At 41.6% G+C, this 19182-nt stretch overlaps 2 pseudogenes; both read left to right on the top strand.

Moving 5' to 3' along the window:
- The window catches only part of LOC128657570 (syntaxin-binding protein 6-like), a 234732-nt pseudogene that overhangs the window by 148216 nt on the left and 67334 nt on the right, over positions 1-19182 (top strand).
- Positions 1906-10209, top strand: LOC128642719 (uncharacterized; annotated as a pseudogene).

The raw sequence follows: 19182 nt of genomic DNA on the forward strand, positions 1-19182 counted from the left end.
CAAAACGGATTCTAGTATCCTTAGTCTGTTTTTGTTTTGGGAAGAGCAGATCATTTCTGTTCATATGAAGTGCTTTGTGGTATGACTTTTTGAGAATGCTGTTGGGATATCCTCTACTTTTTAGTCTGATTTTTAATTCCTTTGATTCTTTTTTAAAATTATCAATCTCTGAGCAATTTCTGCGTATTCTCAGAAATTCGCCATATGGGATGGCTTTTTTAGTGGAGGGGTGATGTGCACTGTCGAAAGATAGTATAGAATTCGTAGCTGTTTTCTTTCTATGTATGCTGGATTGTACCTGTCCAAACATGTCCTTTTGATATTGTTAGGTCAAGGAAGGTTACTGTTGAGTTACTGATTTCATAGGTTAGTTTCAGATTGAGATCATTGCAGTTAAGTTCCTGTATGAACTGTTTGAATCTCAATTCATCCCCTTTCCATAGAATGAAGATATCATCTATGTACCTGAGCCATAACATTATGTTGTCCATATATTGTTCCATTCTCTCCCCAAATACGTGTTCACGTTCCCACCATCCAAGATAGATATTTGCATATGTAGGGGCACATGCTGTGCCCATGGCGGTGCCACGTACCTGGAGAAAGAATTTGTCGTTGAACACAAAATAATTATGGCTCAGGACGAATTTTAGAAGTTTCAGTATAAATTCGTTTTTAAGTGTATTTGCACTTGGTTCCATATCTAGGAAATAACCCACGGCATGACATCCCCACTTGTGTTCTATTGATGTGTATAGGGACTCGACATCGCATGTTGCCAGCCAGGTGTTTGAGTCTAGGGTCATACCCTCAATTTTGTTTAAGACGTCCATAGTGTCCCTGATGTATGAGGGGAGGGAAAGAACTATATCTCTTAGTCTTAGATCAATATATCATGATGCCTGTTCGCATAGACTTCCAATGCCTGACACAATTGGTCTGCCAGGTGGTATTTTTTGGTTTTTGTGCACTTTTGGTAACAGATAAAGTGTAGCTACTTTAGGATTGTTAACACTTAGAAATTTGTATTCTCTTGTATCTATCAGTTCATCCTTTTTTGCTGTTTCAATAAGAATATTGTAATTGGTTAGGAATTCTTGAGTAGGGTTTCCCCAGAGTGGTTTGTAACAGTTTTTGTCTCCTAGTTGTTTTTTTGCTTCTATTAGGTATAGTTCAGTAGGCCAGATCACAATATTTCCTCCCTTGTCAGAGGATTTGATTACCACATCCTCCCACTTCTGGATTTCTTTTAAAGCTCGTGATTCCCTCTCACTTATATTACTTGATTTGCCCTCTCGAAGTTTCAGGATATCTCTGATCACTACTTTTTGATAGGTGTCTATTTCAGAGAACTGACAGATTTGAGGCATATAAGTCGATTTTTTTACCAGTTCCTTTATCCAATCATTGCTATTAGTGTCTTCATTTTCATTATCTTCCAACAGGGATATCAAATCCATAATTGCTTGTGTGTCACAATCAGTGTCTTCATGTTTGGCAAATATTTTGTTTAATGCCATTTTTCTAGTAAAAAGATGTATATCTTTTATGATTTCAAAGTAGTCTATATTGTTTGTTGGGGAAAAGGAAAGGCCTTTTTTCAGGACATCGATATGTTCTTGGGATAGTACTTTATTAGATAGATTTATAATTTGTAGGTCTGTGGTCTTCACCACCTCGGTCTCTTCGACCAATCCTCCTTGTTCCGATCGTTCCCATACCCCCATCTCGACCTGTTCCTGAGGTTGCGCTCTTGTTTTCCCTCCCCTCCTTTTTCTTTTGTTTTTGGTTTGGTACTTGTCTCGTTTTTTTACTCTGTTTGTGATAATATAGCCAGTCTTTCATTGGCACTAGAGACTAGTAATCTTCTGTTGGAGGTTAGTTCTTCTGCATCTTCTGCTGCTGATGATTCATATTCAGAAGTGGAGACATCATCTTTATCTCCTTTGGGTGGAAGAAAATTCCTCCTCCGTCTTGGGTTCTGTTCGTCCCATGTAAATACTCTCCCTTTTTCGAAGTTACTTTGTGTTTCTCATTTGACTAACTAACAGCCTTCCTTCCTGAAATGACCCCTTAGACAGACCGTATATCACTGAATATACAGATAAGCTGCATAGACAGTGGGATGCCGGGCATCCATTCCAGACTGCCTACAAAGTGACCATTTCCTCTAAGCATTCACACATCTTTATTGTTAACACACAAACACAAAATATGCAGTCTCTATCTATGCAGATAACAACCGCAGCCAGAACTGCCTCCCGTCACATGCCTAGGTCCAAATCCTGTAGTAGGCCCAAAGCTGATGAGGTGCAATTGTGGGACCCCCTCACAGAGATGAGATCTTCCACCTGTCTCCTAGAATGACTGGAGGGTTTGCAGGGGAGGCATGTAGCTGAGCTAAGTTATCAGACGGTCATCTCTGTGGCTGTTGTATCATCTCCCCAAACAATAGGTATCTTCATCTTTTTGCTGCATCGAGAAACACAAATCACTATCAATTTCCAGACAATTAGGCACATCAAAATTAATCCTATCACCACCACTATGGGTTTTAAAAGATTTGTAAGCATATTGTTAAACCAGGTTCCAATGGATCCCATCCATGATATTAGTGTATTTATTCATTCTATTTGCTAGCTCAATTCCCCAACCTGTCCAGGCAGGGAACATCATCCAGGCTTTATCTGCAGATGAGAATAATTCTCGCTTATACCTTGTTTCCCCTAGGGATGTTTCTAACACTGAAATATTTGAGCATGTTCTTATGGCTGGTACAACTCTTTCTATGGTACAGTTACCCCATGCTCCCATGGGAAGCCATGAGTAGGCTTTGTTACCACAAATGTAATAGAGTCATTGTTTCAAGACCCTTGAAATCATCTTACCATGTTTTTCCAGCCATAGTTGAAACCATATCATATTGTTATATAACTGAGTTTGACCGCTCCAGTCATCATTGTCTGACTGTTCAGGACAGGCACACCTGGGGGCACACAAAGCTTTTAACGTTGAACAAAAACATACACTGTTACAATCAGCATTTACTGTATCACATGGTGCTTTGTTAGGTTCCATGTTAAATGTTAAAGTAGCATTTCTACAAATTGTTTCCCCCACGAATACCTTGGGCAATCTGACTATGCGACCCTTTATGTTGGCTATGTGATTGACATACATTGGCCATAGACCCATTGTAGGTGTATACATTATACCAGCAAGTTCTAAGTATTTACCTTGGTCTGAACAGAGTGATTTATATCTATTTGAACATCATAGCTGTAATCTGTCACATTTAAATCATTCATTGATATTGGTACACATATTAAAGGGATTCTTTTATGATTGGGAAGAGCATGAGAGCATATCCAGCAGTCTGTGGCATTCAGCTGCTTGGCGATTTGTTGGTGTAAAAGTCAGATGGAATTTGTCCCCCTTCACTAGTGCATAGAGGTATAAAACACAAAGAAAAGGACAAAGAGAAAAGCAGGACAGTATATATGCATTTTGGTAGTTTATTAACCCTCTTCGTCCCCAGTGGCCTCACCCTTTTGACACAGGTTATTATCACAGACCTGGAGGTTCAGCTTTTTACAATGGGAGGTGTGTTATCCAGTTTGGTTTCCCTTACACTTTGACTGAGGTGGGTGTGGTCAGTAACACCTGGTATGGGCCGTCAAATCGGGGCTGTAGGTGTCTCCTCACGTATCTGCTTATCACCACCCAGTCTCCAGGTGAGTTCCAGTTATTTTTTCTGGATCTGGTAATGAAGAGAAAACTTTTCCATGCAGATTAGTCAGTTGCTCATGCAGCTGGACGACATAATCTGTTAGAGAAACATACTGCCAATGTAATTCTTGTTGAAAGAAAAGGCCTGTTAGTGGTGGTCTACCAAACAAAATTTCAAATGGTGAAAAGCCATGCTTTCCCTTTGGGGTGTGTCTTACTGCAAAGAGGGCTAAAGGTAAGGCTTGTACCCAAGTAAGTTTTGTCTTGCTCTCTCTACTTTGCCAGATGATTGTATCTAGCACAGATCATGCATTTCTTGCACAATTCAGTTGCAAATTGTGAGAAACCTGGTGCAAACCAAAATTTATTAACAGTTGCAATCATTCCCCCTTTGGAAACATGGGAAGGGAGATAGATAGACTGGCTAAAATGGGATATAGCACTGGAGGTGCACATAATCTGCAATCTCCAAGTTTCCAAACCTCATTCTCCAGTTTGCAACCACTTTTTTTTCACTTGCTCTGAGTTAGGGAAACTGTTTGGTTTTGGAGGGTTTTCAAAAGATCCATTGTCAAATTCTCCACAGTTTCAGAGGACTGTTGGAGTATCATGAGAGCTGCCTTCTTTGCTGCTTCATCTACCCTGTTGTTACCCATAGTGATAGGATCTATGGCTCGCTGATGTGCCTGGCATTTTCAGCTTCTGATCTTTTGAGAATGCTGCGGTCTGCTCCAGTGTCCACCAAACACTCCACAGAAAGGTATGGCATGTCAGAGAGGGTCAGGCGAACAAAGGCATCACCTCCTCTGCTCTCAAATATGATTGATAGCACTGGAAGCCCAGCCCGCTTATTGTTCTCCTGTCTTCCCCATTTTGGAGATGTACAGTCTCTTGCAAAATGACCTAGTTTGTCACAGCTGTAACATTTTGGCTTTTCTTGGTTCCCCCTTATTTGTCCCTCTAAACTGTTTCCATTTGAGTTTTCTAGGGGCACTCACTAGCATTACTCTTTGTGCTTTCTTTTCCTGTACTTCCTCTGTTTCTTTGTATTGAGCTTGCTAAGCTCATTAGTGCTGGGATTGATTTATCTTGCCAATCAGAATGGGCGGAAACCAATTTATCATAGATTTCTTTATTCAGTCCCAACACCAATGTGGCAGCAAGCATTTTTCCCATACCTTGGTCTTCAAGGTTACCTCCCGCCTTGGAGCATATAGATCTTGCCATGAGGTGGTATGGGGCACAAATGATGGGGCAGTGGCCTAAACCTGGGGTTCAACATATAAAGGGGGTATAAAGGAAGAGGAGATTGCAATCCTCCAGTGGGGGACACTGTGGTTAGGCTAGCAGGTGTCTTTGGTCTAGCCCCTGGGTCTATTAGGGCCTCTGCATTGCCCACGTTATTCTCCACTAGAGAGACTGCAAGCTGCTCTATTCTGCCTCTTCCCTATCTGATTCTAACTGACTTCCCCTTCCCAGCTGGTCTGTTCTCCCTGTCTTGGTCTCTATAGTAAAAATACCTTGGGCCCTTTGCTGTCTCTGATAGGATTCTACAGTCCATCTACTCCAAGCTGCCTTCTCATTAGGCTCTATCAATTTTTCTTACATTTTTTATAGAGATTCTCCCAGTGGAATAATTCAAAGGTTCCCCCTTTTGGGAATCCCAAAATCCATTCCCTTAGGCAGATGCTGGCTGACCCACATGCCATATTTTTTTTCACATCCTCCTGTGGGGTAGGAGGATTCTTTGGACACCCATTGCTTAAGGATGACACAGCGTCACCCTTGCTAAGATAGTTTCCCATAGCCCAGCTATGATGGAGGCGACTCTTACCCTTCTCTCTCGACTCATAGCAGTACTGTGACTGTGGCTGTCAGGGAAAGTCCCAGACTAAAAATCCCTGCTTTTGATCCCACCAAATCTTCCAACAAACCCAAATAATAATCAGTAGGGAGACAACCCCAAAAAGTACCTGGCCTCTTATATCATCTAAGTCAAACCATGCTAGGGGGCTTACATCAACAGTTTAATCTATCATGAGAGACAAGTCTGCTACAGCTTAGGGATGCGCCCTTCAGCATAGGAGAGTACAGGCCCCCTAGGTTGTCTAGAAACAAAGCTAAGAGGTGGTTTGCTCTCGTTCTCTAGGAATGGCACTGTACCCGATAGCAGATTGAACTGAAGTTGTACTTAATCAACGATGTCCAAAGGCCGAGCACAGGGGGTACCCAGAGACTTTGTACTGACAGACCAAGGCAGACTAGTAAGAAACTCTGCACCAACCCACAATTAACCTTTCGTTGTCCCTTTGCTGTGCAGACAATGTTAGTAAAAGTTTACTTGAGAAGCTCAGAAAATAGAAAACATTTATGTATGAGGACGATAGGGTCCTCTAACTTAATACACCACTGCTTCCACTTGCTTTCTCCACAGAGGGGCATTTTGGAACAGTGCATTCACACGCCATGAAGGACCTTTTACACTCAACATTCATAACAAAATATGTTAAAACATAAAACAGTTGTTTCAGGTTCTTAGGAGTTTGTACTTACGACAGGACAGAGGGTTTAGGAATCAGAGGGGGGGAGAACAATTTGAGACACAAAGTTTCTCACCTGTTGGCGCCGGTGGTCTTCTGTCCTCAGATTCCAGGCCTGGCTCCGTCCAGAATCGCTTTCAAACTCCTGAGTTTCGGCACAAAAGTGTTGAAGAAAAAAAAAAACAACTTGAAACAACTGGTTCAAATTTGAAAGGTGGTTATTGTACAATTAAGCAAAATTACAACAAAGGGACATCATGTCATCACTTTAAAGTAACACAGGCTGGTGTGCAAAATCAGATAAGAACAGTGTCTCTTTTATAGCCATAATTGTCCCATGTGCTGTGCTTTAGGCCAGGGTTCTTCAAACTAGGGGTCAGGACCCATTACTGGGTCGCAACACTATGTTTACTGGGTCGCGACTTATGTGAGTGGTGAGTGTGTGTGTTTTGAAAGTGTGTGTATGTTGTATGAGAGTATGTGTGTGTGTTATAAAGGTGTGTGGTATGAGATTGTGCGTGGTGTGTGTATGGTAATTCATTGTATGGTATGAGAGTGTGTGTAGTGTGTGTGGTATGAGAGTGTATGTGTATGTTATAAAGGTGTGTGGTATGAGATTGTATGTGGTGTGTGTATGATATAAGTGTGTGTGGTATTTGTGTTTGGTATGAAAGTGTGTGTGTAAGGCATGGGAGTGTGTGTTGTATGAGAGAGAGAGTGTGTGTGTGTGTGTGCTATTATCTTTTACAACACTTGCAAATTTGACTACAGTCAGGAATAAAGTAAGCACACATTTTAGTCACTTTGCCAAAAATTGCAGCTATCTTGTATACTACCTCTGACATTTTCAGACCAAGCATAAAAATAGGGTCACAAAGGTATGTGGTATTATGTCACTGGGTCTTGGGGAAAAAAAGTTTGAAGAACCCTGCAAGCACAACACAATAGCTGAACTTACAAGAAAGTTTATTGTTATTAAAGCTGCAAGCATCAATTTAATATAAAGCATAGGACAAAATGGCAGAGTTAAAATATTTTTCTCTAACAGTATAAATGTGGTCTGTTTAATAGCAATATTTATTTTGCACACAAACAATGGTGATGTATGATCACTAAATTCATGGTTTATTCCCTTTTTAGCATTTTATGTATTATCTATCCTTTTTTTTTCCTGAAAAAGACTGAATAACCTGTCCAGCTAATTATGTTGCTTATGTATGTAGTTTGCACAGCTCAAGGTAGCAGTGATAACTCAAAAATAGACCTGGCACCATTGTTAGCCCTGTTTAGCCTAATTTTCCTACCACCATATTGCCTAGGCAGGCATGTTTGCACCCTACAGCTGCTTCTATCAATTAATGAATTGCATGCACTGCTATGGGACTTGTTCATATACACATATGCAAACTATTATTTCCCATACTGTGATTAAAAGTGCTGTTTATTCAGCAGGCTGCAGGGACACAGTTTAGCATACAGGGAGACTATTGTGCCACATCCCAGGCAACAGACTAAAAGTTTTTGACAATCTTTGCATTAGGGGTGTTTCTGGTAGGGCGTTAAATCTCTGTTGCAACTGTGTTATTCAGCAGTTATTCAATTATTTGATTGAACCCATGTCTTTAAGGAAAGTAGGTGCATAAATGAGAAATATTTTTGTAATTATGCTTAAACAGAACTGTGTGTTCAGCTCCCATGAAGGAGTTAAACATTTAGTGTAATCCTCTTCGGACCAGCAATACATTGTCAATCCTAATAAAAGGTGAGATAAATGCGCTAGAGCACACAAAATCCCATAGGGGGCGCTTCTTATTTAATCCTAAAACATGTACTATATAACAAATACATATACAGACTGAGCAATGAGTCCATAAAATCCAGAACAGGCAATCTCTGTTGAAGGACAGTGAAATCCTGGCAAATGATGATCTGTGAAAAGGAAACAGAGGCGCCACAATGGCCTAGTACCACCAAAACAGATGATATAAGTGAAAGAACAGGAAATGTACTAATAAATGTGATGCATCCAGTGTTGCTAATGGGGGCAGGCTGGAGCTTTGCAGTAGTCCAGCCAACTGTTTTCATCCAACCGTGATATCAGGTTTGAGATTCTTAAGGGGACACTCCCATTACCTGTGTAAGGATGAAAAGCAAACAAACATAGCCCAATACCATATAAACATAAAATAAAAATGGGGCAAATAAGTGGAAAATGATTGCAGTTACAAGATAGATAGCATCTCCAGATGCAGTAAAGGCAAACTGGGACCTCACAGATGACAGAACTCCACAGCAAACAATTGTAGACACACCAAGGATTCCCAATAATAGGTGTAACAAAAAAAAGCCACCACAGCAGCAAGTGTATGAATAAAAACGATTTCTTTATTTTAAAAAGAGACGCATTTCTTAGCCTGAGAAGCGCATCACTTTTTAAAATAAACATATGGGCTCAGCGGATGCAAGTTGACGCATGGCGCTGATTGCTACATTTTATTAGAGACAGGTTGCTGTTGCAGAGAGACAGGCTGCTGTGGAAGCAGCTGAGAGACAGGCTGCTAGGGAAGCTGAGAGAAAGTCTCTGGCAGCTGAAAGACAGGCTGCTGAACGACAGGCTGAAAGAGTGTATCAGCTACAGATTGCACAGTTGGAGAGAGGGACTATCTCACATGTTGTTAGTGAACCTAGCAACCCCTTTGTTCCCAGAGTGTGGGCAGATAATTTTCCCACTCTGGAGAAAGATGGCGATGTCGATGTGTTCCTGCGTATCTTTGAAAAAGTTTGCAGACAGTTCCAGCTGCCAAGGGAGCAGTGGGCCAAGTATCTTACCCCTGGTCTGAAAGGTCCTGCACTGGAAGCTTTTGCTGAACTACCTCCAGAGTTTAATCAGGACTATGATGACATCAAAGCTGCACGGCAAAGGAGGTATAATCTTACTCCTGAGGTGTACAGTAGGAAATGCCATTCTATGCAGAAGGGTATATCAGAGAGCTATACTGCAGCTGTTGGGAACCTGATGACAGCCTTTAAACAGTGGATCAGAGGGCTAAAGATTGCCACTATAGAAGAGCTGGAAGATCTGATGGTGAAGGAGCAATTTGTGCAGCTGTGCCCAGCAGAAGTCCAAGAATGAGTTTTGGATCGCAAACCCAAAACAGCATTGGAAGCGGGTGAACTGGCAGATTTTTACAACAGGTCACCAGGGAATGGGAGAAAATTCTTTGTAAAGGGGGCATCCACCTGGAAAGCCTGCTGTGCCTTTAGTTTAACGTGTCTGTTCCCTCTGGGAAAGGAGGGGCAAGCGCTGCACCTGGGCAGGGGGATACCCACATGTGTTTTGCTTGCAACAAAGTGGGCGGCATCAGCTCCACTTGCCCAGAGAAGATTAACTTGGTGCAATCAGCTGGAGGTGCTAATCCCTCAGAAGTACCAGCATCTGTTTTGTTTGTTACACAGCCAGAGGAAAGCAACCAGGAGAACTTGCAACCTGTGATTGTCAAAGCTAAGGTAACACTGGGGCTTCGGGATACAGGTGCAGCAGTGACTCTTGTGCATCCAGGTCTGGTGAGCCCTAAGAACATTATTCCTGGCAGGACTGTAGAAGTTAAAGGAATTGGGGGAATGCAACTTGCAGTGCCTATGGCATGTGTATATCTTGATTGGGAAGCAGGGAGAGGTTTAAGAAATGTGGGGGTATCTGAAAATATTCCTAATGATGTTTTACTGGGTACTGTTCTGAGTAGATTGTTATCTCTGTATGTGCCTGCCTATGCTACATATGACCTAGTAACATTAACTGTAGACCCTGATGTGAAAAGGGATGTGTGTAAAAATGCTCAGACATTCTGACCAGGAGGGAGGACAGAGTGCATATGTGCAAAGTGCTGTGCCTGAACTGGGGTGTCTGTGCTGACATGTGAAACTGTAAGAGGAGAGACTGACTGGGGAGAAACACAGATAGATGGTGTGGGTCTGTTGGTGCTTAAACCAGCAGGATCTGCAGAACTGAATTTAACTGTACAGTGTGAGACTGCCTGTGAAGAAAGGCTGATGTCTGTGCCTGAACAGAGTTTACCTGTACAGGGAGAAACTGACTGTGAGAGGAGGCAACAACTGATCTAGAGGAGGCAGATGGGTGATGTGTGTCTGTCTGTGCTTGGACCAGCAGGATCTGCAGGATTAAAATTAACTGTACATTGTGAGACTGACTGGGGAGAAAGGCAGATAGACTGTGTTGGTCTGTCTGTGCCTGAACAGAGTTTACCTGTACAGAAAGAAACTGTCTGTGAGAGGAGACAGATGAGTAGTGGGTGTCTGTGATTGAATCGGTGGATTCCATAGAAGAAAGTGAGGATATGGGGGAGAGAATGACTGGGTGACTGGGTTGCTGGATGATGTGTGCCAGTCTGTGCCAGAACCAATTGAGTCCCCTGTGGAAAGACAGGATATATGGGATAAATGGCAGAAGGAGGATATGTGCTTGTCTGCACCTGTGTCAGAAGGATTCCAAATTCTGTGTGAGGATGTGAAGTGGCAGACTGACTGTTAGAGAGAGCAGGGGGAGAATGCAGCCCACTCTATGACAGAAGCAGCAGCGCCCCAGAATCTCAAGTGTGTGGGGGAGGAGGGTACAGGATACTCTTTGAAGGACCCCCAGAGTGAGTGTGAAAGATTGTGGGTAACCTTAGCTGTGACCTATAAGCAGACTGCACAGACTAGGGGACAGATACTGACACAGACTGCAGATTCAGGGGCGAGGAGTACAGAGAAGTGTATTTATACAGCCCCACAGTGCCATTCACCAGATACACTGATAGGTGTGCAGAATCAGAGTCCCCTGCAGGCTCAGCAGATAGGACCCACAGTGGAGAAGAGGGGGGCAGTTAGGCAACCCCCCACCAACCATAACAATGTGCAGGAGTACAGGCATTCTACTTGGGTGAAGGGGCAAGATCCCTGGGTAGTTAATCAAAAGCTGACAAAACACAATACAGTCAGAGGGTGTGAAAAGAAACTAGGCTTCACGGACCTCTCTGTAACAGGGTATGATGTACCTTTCATGGACAAAATGCAAGACTTATTGGGGGAGGTACCTGCAGACGCAGGGTTGGTTAATCCTGGTCGTTTCAGCTGGCTCGCTGTATATTACGTCCAGCTGTCAGCGTAGAATGTGTGTCTGCTGGTGTGACAGCATTGCTAATCTTATCTCCCAAGAGGCTACCATGAAGAAAATCAGGGTCACTCAGGTTAGTCAAGACTGCAAACAGTTTCATTTATGATGCAGTATTTGAAATGTTTTGCATTAACAGGACACTCAAGTCGAAATAAACTTTTATGATTTAGATGCATGTCATGGCTCGAGGACTCTCATTATTATAAAATAAATACATTTGTTCAGCTAAGCATTCATTTGTGTTTCAGACTGCACAGTTAAAAGGAATTAAAACAGGAAAGCAATCAATATGAATATGTTTTACTAATCTTACGGGGGGGGTGTTTTTGGCATAAAAAAATTCCTTTTATTTTAAAAAAAATAATAAAATAAAAGAGCAGAGTTTGATACAGGCTATCATCATTCTGAAACCCTGAAACCTAAGTTAAATCTGGTGTGCATGTGCAGATTAACCAATAAAAGGCCTCAGACTTTAATATATATATATGGATAGTTTGCATGCTTTTATGCCAGGGATCAACAAAACCAGGCACCAGGCCACCTTAAAATGAGGCCCTGTGACCTTGGTTTGGAGCCCCCAAGACACCTATGAGTGACTCCCCATCACTTCCCCTGAATTATTAGGCAATTAATATTTTGTCAAGTATATATAGGTAGCTATAGAATACAACACATCTAGGCATACAATAGGTAGGGCTGCGCTGTGTGTTCTTCTTGTGTGCAGATTTTACATACAATATGTAGGAACTGTTTTGCATAGCGCTTTTCTCTCCATTTATGCTCTATCATCACTCACACTGACTCTTGTTCTTTGGGGTCAAGTACTAATTTAATTGGGTCACTGAATTGAATGCTTCTGATTATGATTAAGGTTACATGCATTGTTCTTGAGCAATAAGCAGTACTGAGCATTGGATTCTTTGCCTATTTCTCTCTCTAACCTGATTGAGTATAAAAAAAGGATTGGGGTTTAATTTCCTGTTTTTTTTGTTTGTTTTTTATCAAAAGGAAAGTTGCTAAAAATAAATTGGATGTTTTTTTTTGTTTTTAAATTATAAATGGAAATTTATTAATGCACACAATTAGAAAGTGAATGCCTGCGATAAATAGCTCCTTTCCAGTATATGTAGCATAAATATGATACAAAAAGGTATTAAATATCTGTAACTGTAAATGTTGCATGAAAATAGCAAATTATGCAAATAAATGTGAAAAATGTGTTATAATATCCATACACAAAAAGACAACGACAACGTGGTTTTTAAATATTTTTTGCATCAGAGTATAGGATTGTTTTTTTTGTGTATGGGTATCTCCATGCTTCATTTCGAGTGTGGGGTTATACAATATATATATATATATATATATATATATATATATATATATATATATATATATATATATATATATATATAAATTTCCATGATTTTCATTTATAAATAATTGGGTGTTTGGATCAGCAATTTCATTTTGATCTGTCAAATAACTGAAGGACACAGTAATATTTCAGTAGTGAAATTAGTTTTATTTGATTAACAGAAAATGTGCAATATGCATCAAAACGAAATTAGACAGGTGCATAAATTCGGGCACCCTTGTCATTTTGTTGATTTGAATACCTGTAACTACCTAGCACTGATTAATTGGAGCACACAATTGGTTTGGTGAGCCAATTAAGCCTTGAACTTCATAGACAGGTGCATCCAATCATGAGAAAAGGTTTTTAAGGTGGCCAATTGCAAGTTGTTGTTCTCTTTGACTCTCCTCTGAAGAGTGGCAACATGGGGGCCTCAAAACAACTCTCAAATGACTTGAGAACAAAGATTGTTCAACATTATGGTTTAGGGGAAGGCTAAAAAAAGCTATTGCAGAGATTTAAGCTGTCAGTGTCCACTGTGAGGAAATAAAAGACCACAGGCACAGTTCTTGTTAAGACCAGAAGTAAAATATCGGAGTGGTGAGAACGGTCAAAAACAGCCCACAGACCACCTCCAAAGACCTACATCCTCTTGCTGCAGATGGTGTCACACTGCATCGTTCAAAAATTCAGCGTATGGGAGAGTGATGCTGAAGAAGCCTTTTCTGCACACAAACCACAAGCAGAGTTGCTTGAGGTATACAAACGCACATTTGGACAAGCCAGCTTCATTTTGGAAGAAGGTGCTGTGGACTGATGAAACAAAGATTGAGTTATTTGGTCATAACAAGGGACATTATGCATGGAGGCAAAAGAACACAGCGTTCCAAGACAAACACTTGCTAGTCACAGTAAAATTTGATGGATGTTCCATCATGCTGTGGGGCTGTGTGGCCAGTGCCGGTACTGGGAATCTTGTTAAAGTTGAGGATCGCATGGATTCCACTCAAAATCAGCAGATACTTTAGAGTAATGTTAAGGAATCAGTCACAAAGTTGAAGTTACGCCGGAGCTGGATATTTCATCAAGACAACGACCCAAAACACTGCTCAAAATCTACTCTGGCATTTATGCAGAGGAACAAATGCAATGTTTTGGAATGGCCATCCCAGTCCCCAGACCTGAATATCATTGAAAATCTGTGGGGTGATTTGAAGCGGGCTGTCCATGCTTGGCAACCTTCAAACCTAACTGAACTGGAGATGTTTTGCAAGTAGGAATGGTCCAAAATACCTTCATCGAGAATCCAGACATTCATTACAGGTTATAGGAAGCGTCTAGAGGCTGTTATTTCTGCTAAAGGAGGCTCTACTAAATATTAATGCAATATTTCTGTTGGGGTGCCCAAATTTATGCACCTGTCTAATTTCATTTTGATGCATATTGCACATTTTCTGTTAATCCAATAAACCTCATTTCACTACTGAAATATTACTGTGTCCTTCAGTTATTTGATAGATCAAATGAAATTGCTGATCCAAACACTCAATTATTTATAAATGAAAATCATGAAAATTGTCAGTGGTGCCTAAACTTTTGCATACAACTGTATGTATATATATATATATATATATATATATATATATATATATATATATATATATATATATATATATGTAAATACACACACAATACAACACACATAAAGTCCAGTACTCACTCACTGCCTGTGACTCTGTAGATAGGGGAGCTTTATGTGAGTGCGATAGCAACCAAAGCTGGGCCTGTTTATGAGTCATGGGATGAGTACCCGGTCCAGTCTGGATGTGCATTCCTTTCTCCTGATTTATTTATATATATATATATATATATATATATATATATATCAAGCAAGTATACTTTAATAATATAAATACAGAAAGCATTGGGCTAGTGGTAATGAAATACTACTCATGTCAGTTTCCCCCACACACATTTTTTTATGTTATAAATACAGAGATTTGGGGGTCGGAGTTAGCTACTGAACGGAGCAGTCACAATTTTACAGAGCTCCTCAAACTCTGGCTCTGTGTGTTAATAAATAACTGAATAAAACACCCAAACACAACATAAGATCAACGTCCTACAGTGGCAAAAGTTTGGGTATATATCGGTGACAAAATACAGTTTCCTCCAAATCGGCTGTGAGAAGGCTCATTGATACCAGTCTGTCACCTAGATCGAAGGCCATATTACAGCAGACAAAGTCTAACTCACACCAGTAAGCCGGCTGAGCACGAGGACTGTGTAGACACCGGAGGGTCGGGGCTCCGCTCTGGGTCTAGAACCTGCCTGATATAGAGAGGTAGGAAGGAAGAGGGCCAGCACATCTGCATGGAGTGGCTATCCACCATACTTACACCTCAGGAGATATCATTAAATGAAGGATAGTGTGCTATGAGAGATTTTACCGAACGGCTATAATGCAGTAAACCCTAATCATTCGTATTGATCAAACGGGTTGGCCTGTGTATTGAAGTTGTATATAATGTATCGCCCCAAACTGGAAGTTGCAAACACTATATGAAGGCCTCTCCTATACTTTCCACTACTTTTACTACAAAAATAAAAAGCTAAGCAACAGAGCTAAACTGTATTCCTGCAAGTGGACTTTTTTTCTGAGGTTCATTGGGGGGCAGTTTATATGAGTGTATGCAGATACAGGGTTTCACTGTGCAATAAATTACCCAGTTATGAGACTTTGATTCGTTTTTTATACCCAGGTTCACAGGAGAAGACCTACTTTCCCACAGCTATTAAGCTTACAGGATCCCATATCTGTAGGTGGAAAGGGATTATGAAAGATTGATTATGGAACATTCATGATGCTGTGCACACCTCCACAACTGAAAGGTGCCCCAGATATATCTACCTGAAACAGCAGAAACCTGCATATGCCAATTAACCTGATCTGAACTTGGTCAAACAGTGTCTCTCCTCATCCTTTCCTGCTCCAAGCATTAAAGCGGGTTATATCCTTTACCCTTTTACCATCAGCGTCCAGTGGTGACATCGCCCCTGAGGAGAAGCACACATAATAAAGGGACATCACAGGAGAACTTTCTGACTTATTTTACAGCAACCCCCCTTTTTGGAAATGCTCTATTCCTCTTTCATCGGCTTCAACGCAGGCGCAGCTATGGCCTAAATCTCTTGGGCCATTTCTACCCGGGGGGCTAATACAGAGTCTCAGGGTCTAACATATTCAAAGGAGAACTGTGTGAAATTATGCCGCAAGGCAACAAGAAGAAACACCCAGCTGCAATCCCAAATAAATCTTTAGCAGACCACTTTAAGACCACAATATTTACTGATAGCAATCTACCTAGTCCTTGGACAAATCCTCACTCTGAACCCTTAGCACGGGGTGCACCCCCTTCTCTAACTTCTCCTGCTATAATGGATGGAACAACTGTGTCAGAAATTGTTGACACCTTAACAGAAAAAATGAAAAACCTTGAAGAGACTCTCACTAAAACTATCCGAGGGTCAGTGGCCGAGCTACGGGAAGATATTGGAACTATCATTGAACGCACTGAAGCTCTGGAGCGCAAGCAGGAGGACTTAGCTATAGAACAAGCTAATCTGGTTGCCCACTCACAACATATAGTGGACCATGTAGACATCATAGACAAAGGTTGCAGACCTCGAAGATCGCTCGAGAAGGAACAACCTTTAGGTTCAGGGGTATAACTGAAGAAGTAACACCCAGTTAGCTAGAAGATTTCATCCTAGAATATTGCAAACATCTAAAACCATCCACAAACCAATCTGAATCCCTCATAGATAGGGCACACAAACTACCAAGAGGAAGGAACGTTCCGGCTGATAAGCCACGTGATACAGTCGTGCTTTTCCACTACTTTACTTATAAAGAACAAAGACTTAAAGCAGCCTTCAACACCATTTCTCTACCAGGAGGAGTCCGGCACATACAAGTCTTCCCAGACCTTTCCCAATACACCATGAAAAAGAGAGGATCATTCAGGGAAATCACAACATCCTCAGAAAGAAGGGAGTCAAATATCGATGGGGATATCCGACAAAGCTCCTTATCCACAAAGAGGGATCTTTGATCACATTAGACAACCCCTCTCAGGGGAGAGAACTACTTGACCGGTGGTTTCAAGAACCTTCAGGATTATCAAACTCTGCAAACTCTATGCTGATGGTGCCCCTAGAACCCATGACCTTCGAACACCAACTCAAATGAGAACCGAGAGACTAATCCCTACAAAAAAAAGAATGGGACCCCCTCCCCTAGAGGACTCAGGCCCCAAATTACATGCTAAGGGGGTTCAGGGGATAGCAATGGAGGAGACGAACTGGTATAAAGAAAGGTTAGCGTAGGTTGTATGCATCCCTGAACAGTAGAGTTTTTATGGAGCACTTGAAGCTTTTAAAACTAGAAGAGAGTCTTGTGGAGCGAGGCAGAGTTCCACAAGATGGCAGCCAGTCTGGAGAAGTCCTGTAAACGTGAGTGTGATGAGGTGACAAGAGAGGAGGAGAGTAGGAGGTCATGAGCAGAGTGAAGGGGACAGGAGGGAGAGTATCTGGAGACAAGGTCTGAAATATAGGGGGGAGCAGTGCAGTTGAGGGCTTTGTATGTCAGAATGAGAATTTTGTGTTTGATCCTAGAGGCAAGAGGAAGCCAGTGAAGGGATTGGCAGAGAGGTGCAGCAGATGAAGAGTGACGTGTAAGGAATATGAGTCTGGCAGAGGCATTCATTATGGATTGTAAAGGAGCTAGGCGCCAGATGGGGAGACCAGAGATGACAGAGTTGCAGTAATCGAGGCGGAAGAGAATGAGAGAGTGGATTAAAATCTTAGTTGTGTCTTGTGTAAGGAAATGTCTAATTTTAGAGATGTTTTTAAGGTGGAAGCGGCAGGCTTTAGCCAATGACTGAATGTGAGGAGTGAAAGAAAGATCTGAGTCAAATGTGACCCCGAGACATTGGGCATGCGGGGTAGGGGTAATGATGGAGTTGTCGACAGTTATAGAGAGATTGGGGGTGGAGAGTTTAGAAGAAGGGGGGAAAATAAGGAGCTCAGTTTTGGAGAGATTTAGCTTGAGGTAGTGAGAGGACATCCAGTTAGAGATGTGAGAAAGACAGTTAGTGACACGGGTTAGCAAGGAAGGAGATAGGTCTGGTGCAGAGAAGTAGATTTGGGTGTCATCAGCATACAAATGATATTGAAACCGTGGGACTTTATTAGGGAACCTAGTGATGACATGTAGATTGAGAAGAGAAGGGGACCGAGGACAGAGCCTTGCGGTACTCCGAGAGAAAGTGGTGACGGGACAGAGGAGGCCCCAGAGAAGGCTACACTAAAGGTACGGTTTGATGGGTATATATATCAACCATTGATATTATACCTTAATAATGTTCATGGTAGATTTCTATATCTGAACGAGCTCTGATAACACTCTCAGTAACCCAGTAACCTAGCTATAAGCTCACCTTTCTGAGCCTCTAGCTGGACCAGATCCACCGCCTCCTCTCACACCCTTATTCCTTTTCTTTCTACAACCATTCCTAACCAAGACCCTTCTTAGGTGTCAGGACCCTCCTCCCTCTCTAACCACAACCCTTTCACCCCCCGACTCTTGGGGTATTTTTTTTTCCTCCTTATTGGGAGAGAAGTAAACAATGGCATACTCTCCACCTCTCACCTTTACCACATTAAACACTAGAAGTCTTAACCCACCAACGAAGCATAGCCTGCTAGTAAAATATCTGAAAATGCTAAAAGCAGACATAGCGTTCCTTCAGGAGACACATTGGGTGGAGGGAGACGTTATGAGACTTAGATCTCCACTATTTCTCTCCGTATACGCAGCTGCCTATATGGGAAAAAGCAGGGGGGTGGCCATTTCAGTCAATCAGAATATCTTTCCAGCTTTTACATGCAGAACAAGACGCGATGGGAAGGTACCTTATACTAGTATATAAATACAACAATTGCACATTCACATTAGCCAATATTTACACTCTCCCAACCAGGGTCAATTGACATTTCTTTGGAAAACGCTCAGTCTAGTCGATGAGATTAAACAGGTTCCCCTCATTATGGGGGGAGATTTCAATTTAATATGGGACCCAGATATCGATAAGAAATTTTCCAAACCAGGCTCCAGTGATGCATTTATTAATTAACCCTTTAAGGACACAGCTTTCAGTTTGCTCAATTGTTTTATGACGGAAAAATTCCGTCTTATGTCCTTAAGAGGTTAATCTGCTCCCAAGTTTCGAAATCTTGTGTATCAATATAAGCTCTTTGACATCTGGAGGTCCCTACACCGTACAGACAGAGATTTCTCCTATCTATCCCCAACACAGATC

This window comes from Bombina bombina, chromosome 1, assembly GCF_027579735.1.
Source record: "Bombina bombina isolate aBomBom1 chromosome 1, aBomBom1.pri, whole genome shotgun sequence".
In the NCBI taxonomy this organism is placed as follows: Eukaryota; Metazoa; Chordata; class Amphibia; order Anura; family Bombinatoridae; genus Bombina; species Bombina bombina.